We start from the raw sequence: 14,622 nt of genomic DNA, 5'->3' as shown, positions 1-14,622 counted from the left end.
ACGTCACCTTTCCAGGTCATAAAATACATAATTAAACTCGATAAACGTCTTCATCAACAAATTGGCAGCCAGCCAGTCCCAGCAGCTCATTTTTTATTTTATTTACTTACCAACGTCTGTTCCACTGCACTCACAGGGTTGGGAGTTGTAGGGAACGTCAGGATTGAATGGGACTTAAAGGGCACGCCGACACAGACACATTCACCTTCAGTGGGCCCCACCTTGTCTGCTCCTGGCTGCCAGTGAAGCCACACTGGAGCTCAAATTGTAGCCACACTCCTGCAGCATGGTGCAAGCGGGCATCTCGAGTCTGTGCAATGTGTCTTCAAAAGTCTTGAGGACAAACTGCGGTGACTCGATTTCCGGGCTTCCTGCCTGCAGCTAACCACACCGTTTCCCAACTCGTCACAGGCCCCTCCCCCCTGTGACGAGTTGGGAAAGGGTAGATTGACCATGCTGTCCACTCCCTGACTGACGTGAAGCCCCAGCGCACCGGGGCGTCAGTTTAGAATGCCTGGGGCTAATTTCACCTCCACGTCATCAGGGGATGGAAACTGGTCTTCAATGCTATGTCTTTGCCGAGCTGATGACCTCACAGGCCTCAGGGCTGAGAGGTCATCAGCCCGGCAAATAATATAGACTTTGGGCATGTCTGTTGCAGTGTGTCATGACGACTCATCATCACAGCAACAAACAAGCAGGGTGAGTGTCTGTATGCACAGGCCGGGGCCTAAGCAAAATATGCGAGGTTTTTGTTTTTAAGAAGAAGCAAATTAAAAGAGTTTCCTTTAATTTAGGAAATGGGCTTTCTTGGGGGTGAAATAAAAGGGGGCAGAGCTCCGACGCCCATGGACAGAAACCGCCGCTGGCAACATTCTAGTGTGGACTCTTTTCTGACAAGGTGACAGCCACATGCACTAGCAAATGTAGGGAGAAGAACGGTTCAGCATATTTTTACCCCTCCTGGTTGTTGTTTATGTTCCATTGAATTTCAGCTAATGCAGATGTGAAGCTAGAGTTTGATGAGAAGAAGTTTAAAGTCCTCAATTCACAAGTGTGAATATTACATTAATTCACTTAAACTGGCTGGTACGCACATTTTGCATAACATTTTTCACCCAACATAGTTATTATATGTCATTACCTATAGCATTTCAATGGGACAATACGTGTAGCAACTATTCCTGAAATCTAGTTCATATTGATACAGTATACCTGCCATTTAAAGGCGTAGCCCTTGCACCCTGGTTGTCAGGATTAAGAGAAGATTTCTATGATACATGGCAATCTGAATTGTACAGAAAAAATATTCAGGTCCACACATCCAACAGTGTACAGATGCAACAATCAAAATAATTTGAAAATGTACTAATGCCTTGGAATAGGCTACGTACTAATATTTTAGTATCTTCCTTTGTCTGCTAAAGGCCATAAAAAGCAGTCAGGTCAGTTCTACACATTTGGTGTCTGCAATTGTAAAGCAAAGATCTTTAAAGACACACTTTTTAAAGCCAGGTGTTAGCCAAGATTTTTTCATTTAAACAAAATTATTTACATCATATACATACTTATAGGATCTTTCAACCAGCTTGGTTCATACACTGGTCTATGACTTCAGCCACTGGCTTCCCTCTCAATTAGTGATGGCATTTTGCTCTTGCACAATGTGCACTTAAATAAAAATTTTTACAAAAAGCATTCACAAACATAGGCAAAGCCAACATTTTGTAGCCAGTAACAGACAGACTGGCTTTGTCATTACTTGTTTTCACTGGTATCTGGTTAACCTCGCTGTATTAATTTCAACTTTCTGCAGATAACTTGTAAATACTGCCTGGTCTGAAGCTCAAGGCTGGCTTCTCCTTTTCACCCAGACTCTTAGGACACTTACAGCCATTTTACAAGTTTGGCTGTGCGGCAGCGAGTCACCACGCCAGAGCCCTACTGGCACACCTTCAAACTCGTCTGCACACTACCCACCAGATTGCAAGTTCATTCATGGTCTGGCAGTGCCAAGTCGTAGTAGGATGGGTGGACTGCCAGTCTGGCGGTTCACGGACCACCATCACCACTACGGTGTCACATGGACCGCTGTAGTCAAAATAAGGCTCTTGGTCATTCAAAACTTTGTCATCTTATATTTTCACCTAAAGTACTGTCCATTGCTGCCGACAATTGACAATCGACTTGTTCTCCAAACCATCAGTATAATACATTGCCCCAAAATCCTCATATATAACCCTTACCCCAAAGGATCACTGAGACCATCAAAGAATAGCTGTGAACACTTTCCAAACATCCCACATAAATGAATACATTTTAGCAATGCATACATGAGTCAAACTGGTTCTTCAGGTCTAGGCCCACATCAAAGTTCAACAATTAGTGGCAACACCAATAGCATAAACAACAGAAAACGTTCTTCTGCACAGTGATGGCAGCCACATCATTGTATTAAGAAATGTAAATTGAATTGAAAATTAACCACTGCATATCATTTTAATACAACAGAATCAGTGCTTCCTAGTAGGTGAATGAACTTAGAACAGCCATAGAAACCCTTTTTAGCTTTAATGTACATTACAGGAAGATATGATTGCCATTTTCTAAAAGAAAGGGTACTATTGGACATGAATTACTGCTACCTGAGGACACATTTTAAACACACAAGAGTGACTAAAATAATTTAACACGCATTAGAAATGCAATAGATCTTGCATTTGTTTGAGTAAGAGCTATTGGCGTTATAAATGGCAATGTATTTTACCCTTGTGTAACGGAGTGTGCTTTGAGTGGTATTATGTGAGTTAGATTGGAATTGTTATTTGTGTAACTGTGTGGCGTGGAATTGTGCGATGTGGAGTGGATTTGTGTAGTGGAAATATGTGGCATGGTGTGGAGTTGAATTATGTGTCTAGCAATTATGTGGTATTGAGTGGTTTTTAATATGACACAAATGAAATAGACTCATTAGTTGTATGTAAATACTTTCTTTTATTGCAAACGAAAAAATTAGCAAAGACATTATTTGAATGCCTTGACAAGATAGAGACAGACATGGTGTGAATATGGAAGGGGAGAAAACTGTTGCAGCCGGGTGCTAGAACTCCTTTTTTGTAACTTAACAGGGGCGGTGGGTGACATTTCAAAGTGGTGGGCGCAAAGTGATTTGCATACAGCACGGTACGCGAGCCCGAACCCCATAAGGGGGGTTTAGGGGGATAACCCCCCCAAGAAAATTTTGAAAAAATGAAGAAAAATCGTGCATTTTCAAGCAAATTTGAGAAAGCAGGAAGGTTAATAAAGCAATTGTGAAAGTGCAGTTATTACATTAATAGATGGCATAACATAGGTAGCTGCTTATTCAGTATAACCACAGAGCTTCATTCATTCCGTCCTATTACGCTCAGGTGCTGAATTCAGACTATAAGACTTTCATGAAAATCTCAGCTCTAAGAGTAGAAGAAGTTGCACAGCAGTTGGGAAACAGCCTTCACAAAGCATTAGGAAAATGAGAGGCAATTACTTGAAAGCAAACTGAAAGCAATGCATCAAGTAGTAACTTAAAGCAATGCATCCAGCAAAGCAGTGCATGCAGTCAACCATACAAAAGTAAACTAAAGCAAGTGTGAACCTGTGAACCTTCACTTTGAAAGCAGGGTGCTAGTCAACAGGCCAGTCACATACATTTAAACTGAAGAAGAGTACACCTCAGCATGCAGGCACCAACATAAAAGCACCAAGCAAGTAAAACAGTTTAATGAAAGAAAAATGACTGGTCTGGGTCTGGATCTGACTTGGTACGAGCAGGATACAAAAAGTAAACGAGTAGGTGGTAACCCACTACAAGTGAAGGAGCTGTAAGGAACCTAAGCGCACTGGTGTTGATACCAATAACAGGGCAGCTCTGGCTTTCTCAGGGTGGGTGTCAGCTGTGTGATGAAACCAGCATGTGAAGCAGTTACCTCAAACAAACTAAAACCAATGCACTCATCAAGACAAGGAGTTACATTAAATCAAATAGAAAACCACCATCAAGCCAGGTAGTCACCTAAAGGCAAATTGAAGTCACTGCACACTATGGGAAGTGCATTTCACCAGCCAGCCTATTACACTAAAGGAAAATAAAAGCAATGCTCCCAGTAAACAAGACAACATAAATTGAAACGAAGTCAGAGGCACTCCAGGAAGCTGAAAACATGGTTATTTTAAACAGCGGCTATGTCACCTTAGCTTATTGACACGCGTATTTATGACGCTCATATACTTAATAACGGTCATATACTTAATGCCAGTTGATTGAATTGTTTATAATGCATTAATTAATACTGCAAACGCTCAACAAAGCTACAAATAACGTAAATCGTGCGCAATGTCAATATCATCATTCCTTTGTTAATGCGATGGGTGGATTGATGGGGAGAGGGTGGGTGGATGGATGAAGGGTGTATGGTAGGACTGGTGAAAGGCTGGCTGGATGTATGAAAGGGTGGGTGGATGACAGATGGCTTGCTGGCTGAATGAAAGGGTGGCTGGATGCATGGACGGATGAAAGGGTGGGTGTGTGAAGGATTGGTGGATGGCTAGATGAAATGGTGCATGGATGAATGGATGTTTCAAAGGGTGGATGGGTGAAGGATGGCTGGATGGGTATGTGGATGGATCAAAGGGTGGGTGGATGGATGAATGGGTGGATAGTTTGCAAACAAATACTTAATAATTGCTTCATGTAAGTCTGTACAGGGTGGATGGATGGAATTGCAGGCGCACAGCTGAAAAGAAAAATGCACGTTAGAAATCAGATTATAAAGCTGATCACATTTTATGCACAGCGAACCAGACTATCTTGAACACTAATGGTATTTACATAGCGCTTTGTACCGCTTTGGGTGGCGTACAGGTGCCTTATCGAACGGGTAGCAAGCGCAATCTGCTAAGTGCGTGGCTGACGAAATATGCACCGATATAAATTGCACTTTAGGGAACAGATTTTAAAGCCAATCACAATTCATGCATAGCGGACCAGACTATCCCCAACAGTAATGATATTTACATAGCGCTTCATAGTGCTTTGGGTGGCATCCAGGTGCCTTATAGGACGGGCAGCAAGCACACTCTGGGAAATGCGTGGCTGGCTAAATACGGACGGATATGGGATATGTATTCTTGTCTTTTTTACAACAATTTCGTTTCAGTAGGATAAAAGAGCAGTTCACACATGAAACAGAGGGGAACAAAAAACAAAACGCGTTGTCGGGGCGTGCGATTTCGTGGTCTGCGAAGTTAAGTACTGCCCAATAGCAATCAACGTATTGGCGTTGCAACAACTGCCTCTCCCTCCCTCTGTGTCACTCCATCCCTCACTCCCTCCCTCTGTGTCACTCCATCCCTGTGTGCCACCCCTCCCTCTGTGTCACCCCCTCCTTCTGTGTCACCCCCTCCCTCTGTGTCACCCCCTCCCTCTGTGTCACCCCCTCCTTCTGTGTCACTCCCTCCCTCCCTCTGTGTCACCCCCTCCGTCTGTGTCACTCCCTCCCTCTGTGTCACCCCTCCTTCTCTGTGTCACCCCCTACTTCTCTGTCACCCCCTTCTCCTGTGTTACTCCCTCCCTCTGTGTCACCCCCTCCTTCTGTGTCACTCCCTCCCTCTGTGTCACTCCCTCCCTCTGTCACCCCTCCCTCTGTGTCATCCCCTCCTTCTGTGTCACTCCCCCCTCTGTGTCACTCCCTCCCTCTGTGTCACCCCTCCCTCTGTGTCACCCCCTCCTTCTGTGTCACTACCTCCCTCTGTGTCACCCCTCCCTCTGTGTCACTCACTCCTTCTGTGTCACTCCCCCCTCTGTCACCCCTCCCTCTGTGTCACCCCGTCCTTCTGTGTCACTCCCCCCTCTGTGTCACTCCCTCCCTCTGTGTCACCCCTCCCTCTGTGTCACCCCCTCCTTCTGTGTCACTACCTCCCTCTGTGTCACCCCTCCCTCTGTGTCATCCCCTCCTTCTGTGTCACTCCCCCCTCTGTGTCACTCCCTCTCTCTGTGTCACCCCTCCCTCTGTGTCACCCCCTCCTTCTGTGTCACTACCTCCCTCTGTGTCACCCCTCCCTCTGTGTCACTCACTCCTTCTGTGTCACTCCCCCCTCTGTGTCACCCCTCCCTCTGTGTCACCCCCTCCTTCTGTGTCACTCTCCCCTCTGTGTCACTCCCTCCCTCTGTGTCACCCCACCCTCTGTGTCACCTTCTGTGTCACTACCTCCCTCTGTGTCACCCCTCCCTCTGTGTCACTCACTCCTTCTGTGTCACCCCTCCCTCTGTGTCATCCCCTCCTTCTGTGTCACTCCCCCCTCTGTGTCACTCCCTCCCTCTGTGTCACCCCTCCCTCTGTGTCACCCCCTCCTTCTGTGTCACTACCTCCCTCTGTGTCACCCCTCCCTCTGTGTCACTCACTCCTTCTGTGTCACTCCCCCCTCTGTGTCACCCCTCCCTCTGTGTCACCCCCTCCTTCTGTGTCACTCCCCCCTCTGTGTCACTCCCTCCCTCTGTGTCACCCCTCCCTCTGTGTCACCCCCTCCTTCTGTGTCACTACCTCCCTCTGTGTCACCCCTCCCTCTGTGTCACTCACTCCTTCTGTGTCACTCCCTCCCTCTGTGTCACTCCCCCCTCTGTGTCACTCCCTCCCTCTGTGTCACTCCCCCCTCTGTGTCACTCCCTCCCTCTGTGTCACTCCCCCCGCTGTGTCACTCCCTCTCTCTGTGCCACTCCCTCCCTCTGTGTCACCCCTCCCTCTGTGTCACCCCCTCCTTCTGTGTCACTCACTTCTTCTGTGTCACCCCCTCCCTCTGTGTCAGTCCCTCCCACGTTCTGTCCCCTCTTCCCTCACTTCCTCCTACTGTCCTTCACCTCACACGTTTCTCTTCCACCGAGCTATCTCTTCTCCCTTGCTTGGGTCACTCTTTCCCTCAACCCTCCCCCCTATGTTTCACATGCTCTTCCTCTTCCTTCGTGCCTGACCTCCCCTCTCAGCAGTGACCTAGCTTCTCTCCTCACCCCCCCTCTCTCTCTCTCTCTCTCTCTCTCTCTCTCTCTCTCTCTCTCCCTCTCTCTACATTCTCTTATCTTCTCTCTTCTCGTCCCCTTCTCTGCACGTCGCCCCCGTCTCCCTTTCTGCGTCTCGTTCTCTCCGTCCACGCTCTTATCTCGTTTTCCTCCCTCGGCCCCCTCCACTTCGCTCCCGCCTCTCGCTCTCTCTCTCTTGAGCCCCACTCTATTCGATGTGAAAGGTGACGATGAGAAGGACTTTGCGATGTAAATTAGTAAAGTAAATGGTGGACACCTCACTCCTTAGCATGCCTGCTCGCATGGGATGGCTGCAACTTAACAACACTCCACAGCTAAAATGAATTGAAACAGTCACTCACTGTGGAAACATGGAACCAGAATCGGGCACCGCCGGCGCCAACGACCAGTCCCCCTTTGGCTTGCGAGATGAATGCCGGGCCACCCCCACACGCGGTATCCAATGGGATGCTGCGCCAGTGGACCAGCCAATCCTGGAAAATGGGAAGTACAACCCGAAATCACGTGACACATTGTGGCACCAGGTGAGTTGGTAGGTCTGATGGTGTTGCACTCATATTGCATGTATCATCTTAGTGTCGCTTTGCAGGGGCATAGCTTGGTCATTATGTATGGGGGAGGGTGGGTCAGCTTCAGATTTCCCAACTATTGTGCTGATTATACGAGCAGCAATGCAGGAGGGGGCCTTAAGGATCAGTAGGAAGGGAGAGGAGTGCGGATTGTGAGGACTACTTATCACCCTCATTTTGTAAAATCACCATTTTTAAGACCTTTAGGCAAGAGTGTGTGTGTGTGTGTTCTTGTCTGCATGTGAAGTGAAATCCAACAAACACTTCACCATACCGAACTTAAAGCACTTGTACCAATCTATTCAATACAGAATACATTTATATGGGGGAGTGTAACCACCCCAAACACACCCTGCAGCTACGTCCCTGTCCCTTTGCTCAGACTTGTGCTCAGTACCACGTGCAGGGACAGCGCTAAGGGCTGAATAATAAAGAAGGAACCTTGAGAGCGAGGACTGAAAAGGGGAAAGCACGGAGTGAAGATGAGGAGATGTAGCAACGCGGGAGTAACAGAAAGAGAAATAACATCAGAAGATGAGAAGTACGAACTACGAAAGAAAACAAATAACAAGCATTGGAAATGCAATAGGTCTCGCATTAGGAAAGTTTGAGCTATTGGTATTGTAAATGACACTTTTTTTTATTTATGTGTTGGTTTTGAAAGTAGCAAAATTAATAGCGTTGTCAGTTACAATGTCAATAGTTTTAACTTTTGCAAATGTGACACCTATAGCATTTGTAATGCAATGTGTGTTGTATTTACGTGACTTAGATGTATTGATATTACAAATAACAATGGCTTTTAATTTTGTAAATAATTAATACTTAAATAAAAGTTATTGTAATTTATAATGGCAATAGCTTAAACGTTTGTAAATAACTTTTATGAAGATTATGTTCAGTGTATTTTATTGTGACGACAATCCAAGAACATTGCATTTGCACCTACACACTCAGAGCCACACACATGTAGATGTGGTGGTGGTGGATCTGGGGGATATGGTGGTGGTGGATGTGGTGGTGGTGGTGGATGTGGTGGTGGTGGTGGATGTGGTGGTGATGGTGGTGGATGTGGGGGTGGTGGCGGATGTGGTGGTGGTGGAGGTGGTGGTGGTGGTGGATGTGGTGGTGGTGGTGGAGGTGGTCGATGTGGTGTTGATGTGGTGGATGTGGTGGTGGTGGTGGATGTGGTGGTTGTGGATGTGGTGAAAGTGGTGGTGGATGTGGTGGTGGAAGTGATGGTGGTGGGTGTGGTGGATGCGGTGGTGGATGCGGTGGTGGATGTGGTGGTGGTGGATGCGGTGGTGGATGAGGTGGTGGTGGATGCGGTGATGGATGTGGTGGTGGTGGTGGATGTGGTGGTGGATGTGGTTGTGGTGGATGTGGTGGTGGTGGTGGATGTGGTGGTGGTGGTGGATGCGGTGGTGGTGGATGCGGTGGAAGTGGTGTATGTGGTGGTGGATGTCATGGTGGATGTGAAGGTGATGGATGTGATGGTGGATGTAGTGGTGGATGTGGTGGTGGATGTGGTGGTGGTGGATGTGGTGGTTGTGGATGTGGTGGTTGTGGTGGATGCGTTGGTGGATGAGGTGGTGGATGAGGTGGTGGATGTGGTGGTGGAAGTGATGGTGGTGGGTGTGGTGGATGCGGTGGTGGATGCGGTGGTGGATGTGGTGGTGGTGGATGCGGTGGTGGATGAGGTGGTGGTGGATGCGGTGATGGATGTGGTGGTGGTGGTGGATGTGGTGGTGGATGTGGTTGTGGTGGATGTGGTGGTGGTGGTGGATGTGGTGGTGGTGGTGGATGCGGTGGTGGTGGATGCGGTGGAAGTGGTGTATGTGGTGGTGGATGTGGTGGTGGATGTCATGGTGGATGTGAAGGTGATGGATGTGATGGTGGATGTAGTGGTGGATGTGGTGGTGGATGTGGTGGTGGTGGATGTGGTGGTTGTGGATGTGGTGGTTGTGGTGGATGCGTTGGTGGATGAGGTGGTGGATGAGGTGGTGGATGAGGTGGTGGATGTGGTGGTGGTGGATGCGGTGGTGGTGGATGCGGTGGTGGTGGATGCGGTGGTGGTGGATGTGGTGGTGGTGGATGCAGTGGAAGTGGTGGATGTGGTGGTGGATGTGGTGGTGGATGTGGTGGTGGATGCGGTGGATGTGGTGGTGGTGGTGGTGGATGTGGTGGTGGTGGATGCGGTGGTGAAGTGGTGGTGGATGTGGTGGTGGATGTGGTGGTGGTGGATGTGGTGGTTGTGGATGTGGTGGTTGTGGTGGATGCGTTGGTGGATGAGGTGGTGGATGAGGTGGTGGATGAGGTGGTGGATGTGGTGGTGGTGGATGCGGTGGTGGTGGATGCGGTGGTGGTGGATGCGGTGGTGGTGGATGTGGTGGTGGTGGATGCAGTGGAAGTGGTGGATGTGGTGGTGGATGTGGTGGTGGATGTGGTGGTGGATGCGGTGGATGTGGTGGTGGTGGTGGTGGATGTGGTGGTGGTGGATGCGGTGGTGAAGTGGTGGTGGATGTGGTGGTGGTGGATGTGGTGGTGGATGTGGTGGTGGTGGATGTGGTGGTGGATGTGGCGGTGGATGTGATGGTGGATGTGATGGTGGATGTGATGGTGGATGTGGTGGTGGTGGTGGATTTGATGGTGGATGTGATGGTTGATGTGGTGGTGATGGTGGATGTGGTGGTGGATGTGGTGGTGGTGGATGTGGTGGATGCGGCGGTGGTGGTGGATGCGGTGGTGGTGGTAGTGGTGGATGGGGTGGTGGTTGTAGTGGATGTGGTGGTGGGTGTGGTGGTGGTGGGTGTGGTGGTGGTGGATGCGGTGGTGGTGGATGCGGTGGTGGTGGATGTGTTGGTGGTGGATGTGGTGGTGGTGGTGGTGGTGGCTGTGGCGGTGGATGTCATGGTGGATGTGGAGGTGATGGTGGATGTGTTGGTGGATGTGGTGGTGGATGTGATGGTGGATGTGGTGTTGATGGTGGATGTGGTGGTGGATGCGGTGGTGGTGGATGGGGTGGTGGTTGTAGTGGATGTGGTGGTGGATGTAGTGGTGGTGGTGGATGTGGTGGTGGATGTGTTGGTGGATGCGTTGGTGGATGAGGTGGTGGATGAGGTGGTGGATGTGGTGGTGGATGCGGTGGATGTGGTGGTGGATGTGGTGGATGTGGTGGTGGATGTGGCGGTGGATGTGATGGTGGATGTGGTGGTGGATGTCATGGTGGATGTGGAGGTGATGGTGGATGTGTTGGTGGATGTGGTGGTTGTGGTGGATGTGGTGGTGGTGGTGGATGTGATGGTGGATGTGATGGTGGATGTGGTGGTGGATGTGGTGGATGCGGCGGTGGTGGTGGATGCGGTGGTGGTGGTAGTGGTGGATGGGGTGGTGGTTGTAGTGGATGTGGTGGTGGATGTAGTGGTGGTGGGTGTGGTGGTGGATGCGGTGGTGGTGGATGCGGTGGTGGTGGATGTGGTGGTGGATGTGTTGGTGGATGCGTTGGTGGATGAGGTGGTGGATGAGGTGGTGGATGTGGTGGTGGATGTGGTGGTGGATGTGGTGGTGGATGTGGTGGTGGTGGATGCAGTGGTGGATGTGGTGGTGGTGGTGGATGTGGTGAATGTGGTGGTGGTGGATGTGGTGGTGGATGTGGTGGTGGTGGATGGGTGGTGGATGTCATGGTGGATGTGGAGGTGATGGTGGATGTGTTGGTGGATGTGGTGGTGGATGTGGTGGTGGTGGTGGATGCGGTAGTGGATGCGGTGGTGGTGGATGCGGTGATGGTGGATGCGGTGGTGGTGGTGGATGCGGTGGTGGTGGATGCGGTGGTGGTGGTGGTGGATGCGGTGGTGGTGGATGTGGTGGTGGTGGATGTGGTGGTGGTGGATGTGGTGGTGGATGTGGCTGTGGATGTCATGGTGGATGTGGATGTGATGGTGGATGTGGTGGTGGATGTGGTGGTGGATGTGGTGGTGGATGTGGATGCGGTGGTGGTGGATGCAGTGGATGTGGTGATGGTGGATGCGGTGGTGGTGGTGGATGCGGCGTTCCAACCCGTCACACAGCTAGTACTTGTGGTTTAGAACAACAGACATATGAACTTCGATTATTTCAAAAGCCAATTTCCAACATGAAAATATTACCTTGTCTGACACCGACTCTTCTCACTGTGGTAAGTGTAATGCCGATAGTTAAGCAGCGCGCAGGCTCCTGTGATTATTGTTGAGCACGTTTGGCCCACACCTTATCAATAAAATACACCGAGAGTGTCGTGGCTGACCAACTGCCCGACACAACAGTAAGGGCACATAGTTAACTGAATATCCTAAAGTGAATATGATTATCATCAGCGTAAATATGTTAGCCCAGATTGAAGCTATTGATCATGTTTAAGACTGGTATAATGTAGGCATTTAAGAGAGTGATAAGAAATCATACAATGGCTGTACATATCTCCAAAATGACAAAGACAGAGAAAAACATATAATGAAAAAACAATGCAATCATACACTGGGCTAAAAATGAACATATAAGCAACATGACATACAATGTGCAAGAAACACAAAAAAATGTGCTGACGCGCGTTGGAAAGTACCATTGTGTCATTTTGGAGACATGTACAGCCATTGTATGATTTCCTATCATGTGTTTTTGGGGCTCCTTTACTATAGGTTTGCAAATAGAGGGAGGTAGCATCTCCAGGACAGTCGGCAAAACAGTTATTCCATTTTTGTTTTTCAACTGATGTCAGTAGATAAATCTGAATTAATGCACGTATCACACCTTACATCAAATGGACTCTGTGCCCACACACACAGTTGTAACATGTCTTAAGATTTAAAGGTGTATTTTTCTGTTTCCAATGTTTCCCCAGGCACTGATGATGAAGCAAAGAGACAGTGAAATGGAACTGAAGGAGGAAGTTGTGTGGGGGGGTGGGGTTTGGGGCGAGTGCGATGGATGCTAATTAGTGCTAACAAGAAGCAATAGGTCACCATCCTTGCACTAGTCATGCACAATATTGCAAAACACCTGCACTTTCACAGTACAGGCGTATTGCTTCGAAGTCTATAATCACAGTAAAAGCCTGCAGCCTTAGTGCATAAGGGAGTACTATCACTGAGCAGAGGAGAAACACGGCCGTCAAAGTGAAAGTACGGCCGGCTGAGGGAATTGCTGTGGGGAGGGGGGGATGAGAAATGCGACACGGCGGGCAGGGGAGGGGGCGGAGCGGGGAGAGCGGCATGAGGGTGTGAAGCAGCAGGGGAGGAGTGCTGCTGGCGATTGACTGGCGATTTGATGATGTGCACGCGCATTTTAGGTCAATGCGCTTGCGCATTGACCTAAAAGCGCTCGGGCACAGCATCAAATCGCCAGTCAATCGCCAGTCTAGGTAAAGCTTATTTAAGCCCCTATAGAGCTTCGCCAGCTATGCGCATGCGCACAGCAGGCGAGCCCTAAAAAAGGAAAGATGCAGAAGGGAGACAAAGGAAGAAGGATATATGGTAATGAAAGAAAGCGAAAAAAAGGGAGTTAGGGTGCACACATGAAAAAAGAATGACAGAAGTTGAAATAAGGTTGAGATGTATTAAAAGAAAAGTTCAGAAACAACCCAGTGAGAGATAAAAGGAGTGATAGTGAAAGAGAGTTCTAGGGTTCGCAACGGCATTCTCGGTCACGCTGTGCCTTTGAATTTAACTCTTCTTTCTCCCTTCGATCTTTTTATCCTTTCATCCATTCAGCACTCTATTCCTTCCCACTTAATTTTCCATCTTTCCATTCATCCTTTCACTGTACTTTCCTTTCACACTTCCTCCATTACCTTACCTTACTCTCATTTCTTCGTTCAAAGCGCCTCTGCTTGTTTTCTTGCTTTTTCGCTTCCACTTTCTCGCTGTACCTTTCTGTCTTGTTCTCCCTTTGTTCCCTTTCTGATACTCATAGTTAGCTGCTAAAAAATGCCTCACTGCGCCCCTAGCTAGTGCCTACTTGTCAGGGATCAGGCGACTGTCAATCCTCTTTTCCTCCACCACCCATCCTCACTGCTGGACACGGCACTGGAACATGGGCAGGTAGTACTAATTAGTGTAGTATGTCTGTAGCGCCTCATGCACTAGACAAGGCGCCGAAGTGCACCCAGGTGCTCGAGTAAGAGGCTGCCATGTCTGTGGTGCGTAGTTTGTAAAGCATGGTTTTTAACGTGGCATGATTGTGAATAATGTTGGTGCGGTCTGGGCGGTGCGTCAAAAGTGTCACCGTGACTTTGTGGCTGTCCCATCTAAACCAGCGTCGCTAAACTCCTGTGCCCCTCATCCAGTGCTCTGGAATGCACCCTTCCTGGAAGGGCCTCCGTCCTCCACATGTAGCAATGACATCACAGCGCCTGTTGCCACGGCGACAGCCGTTGACATCATCAGTGCAGTCCACATGAGGGAATTGCTGCTGGGGGTCCTAGTGGTGATAGAACAGGGGACCCTCGCATGTCTCTCCTACAACTGATGGTTTGAGGGTTGTTGCCTTGCGACGGTCTCCTCTCCCTTTCATGTTTATGGAAAATGAACGTTTATTAATGGGGCTCTGGGCGCGTTTTTTATTTCACACATTTCAAATAAAACGAACAGAAATAAAATAAAGACAGGCAGCTTGGTCTGTGTTATAGCTTCCCTCCCCGTGTGGTTCCCAAACTGCAGCGCTGGGCACGAGTATGCACAATAGTTGTCAGTGCAGGCGATGTAACGTATCACTGAGCATCCCCACTACACACTGTGCACACTTTTACTTTCTGGAACCTAACACTGATTCAGAGAGCCACAGAAACGTACCCGTTCTGTGTCTCTCGGCCCTGCAATCGATATTTGCATTTAGCGAAAAGAGTCCTGAAAAAAAAATCAAGCTTGACACTCTTGTTCGCTGGTAGTAGGGTAACCCGACCGTACCTGCTCTGCAGCCACAATTTAAGTGCTCCCCCGCGCCCCAGTAGAT

The 14,622-nt window shown here is 48.8% G+C and overlaps 1 protein-coding gene across 3 annotated transcripts in view; it reads right to left on the bottom strand.

Annotated features, from left to right (window-relative positions):
- STEAP1 (STEAP family member 1) overlaps positions 1 to 14,622 on the bottom strand; it is a 209,920-nt gene that overhangs the window by 173,067 nt on the left and 22,231 nt on the right. Inside the window, exon 1 of one of the 3 annotated variants that reach the window (XM_086941789.1) lies at positions 111 to 342. The exons of the other annotated variants lie outside the window; for them this stretch is intronic. The gene's annotated coding sequence lies outside the window, so the exon portion shown is untranslated. Of the gene's footprint in view, positions 1 to 110; positions 343 to 14,622 lie in introns of those variants that run through there. 3 annotated transcript variants of the gene reach the window in all.

This window comes from Lissotriton vulgaris, chromosome 10 (genome assembly GCF_964263255.1).
Source record: "Lissotriton vulgaris chromosome 10, aLisVul1.2, whole genome shotgun sequence".
Taxonomy (NCBI): Eukaryota; Metazoa; Chordata; class Amphibia; order Caudata; family Salamandridae; genus Lissotriton; species Lissotriton vulgaris.
Note: the sequence above shows the minus strand (reverse complement) of the source record. Positions and strands in the feature narration are given on the sequence as shown.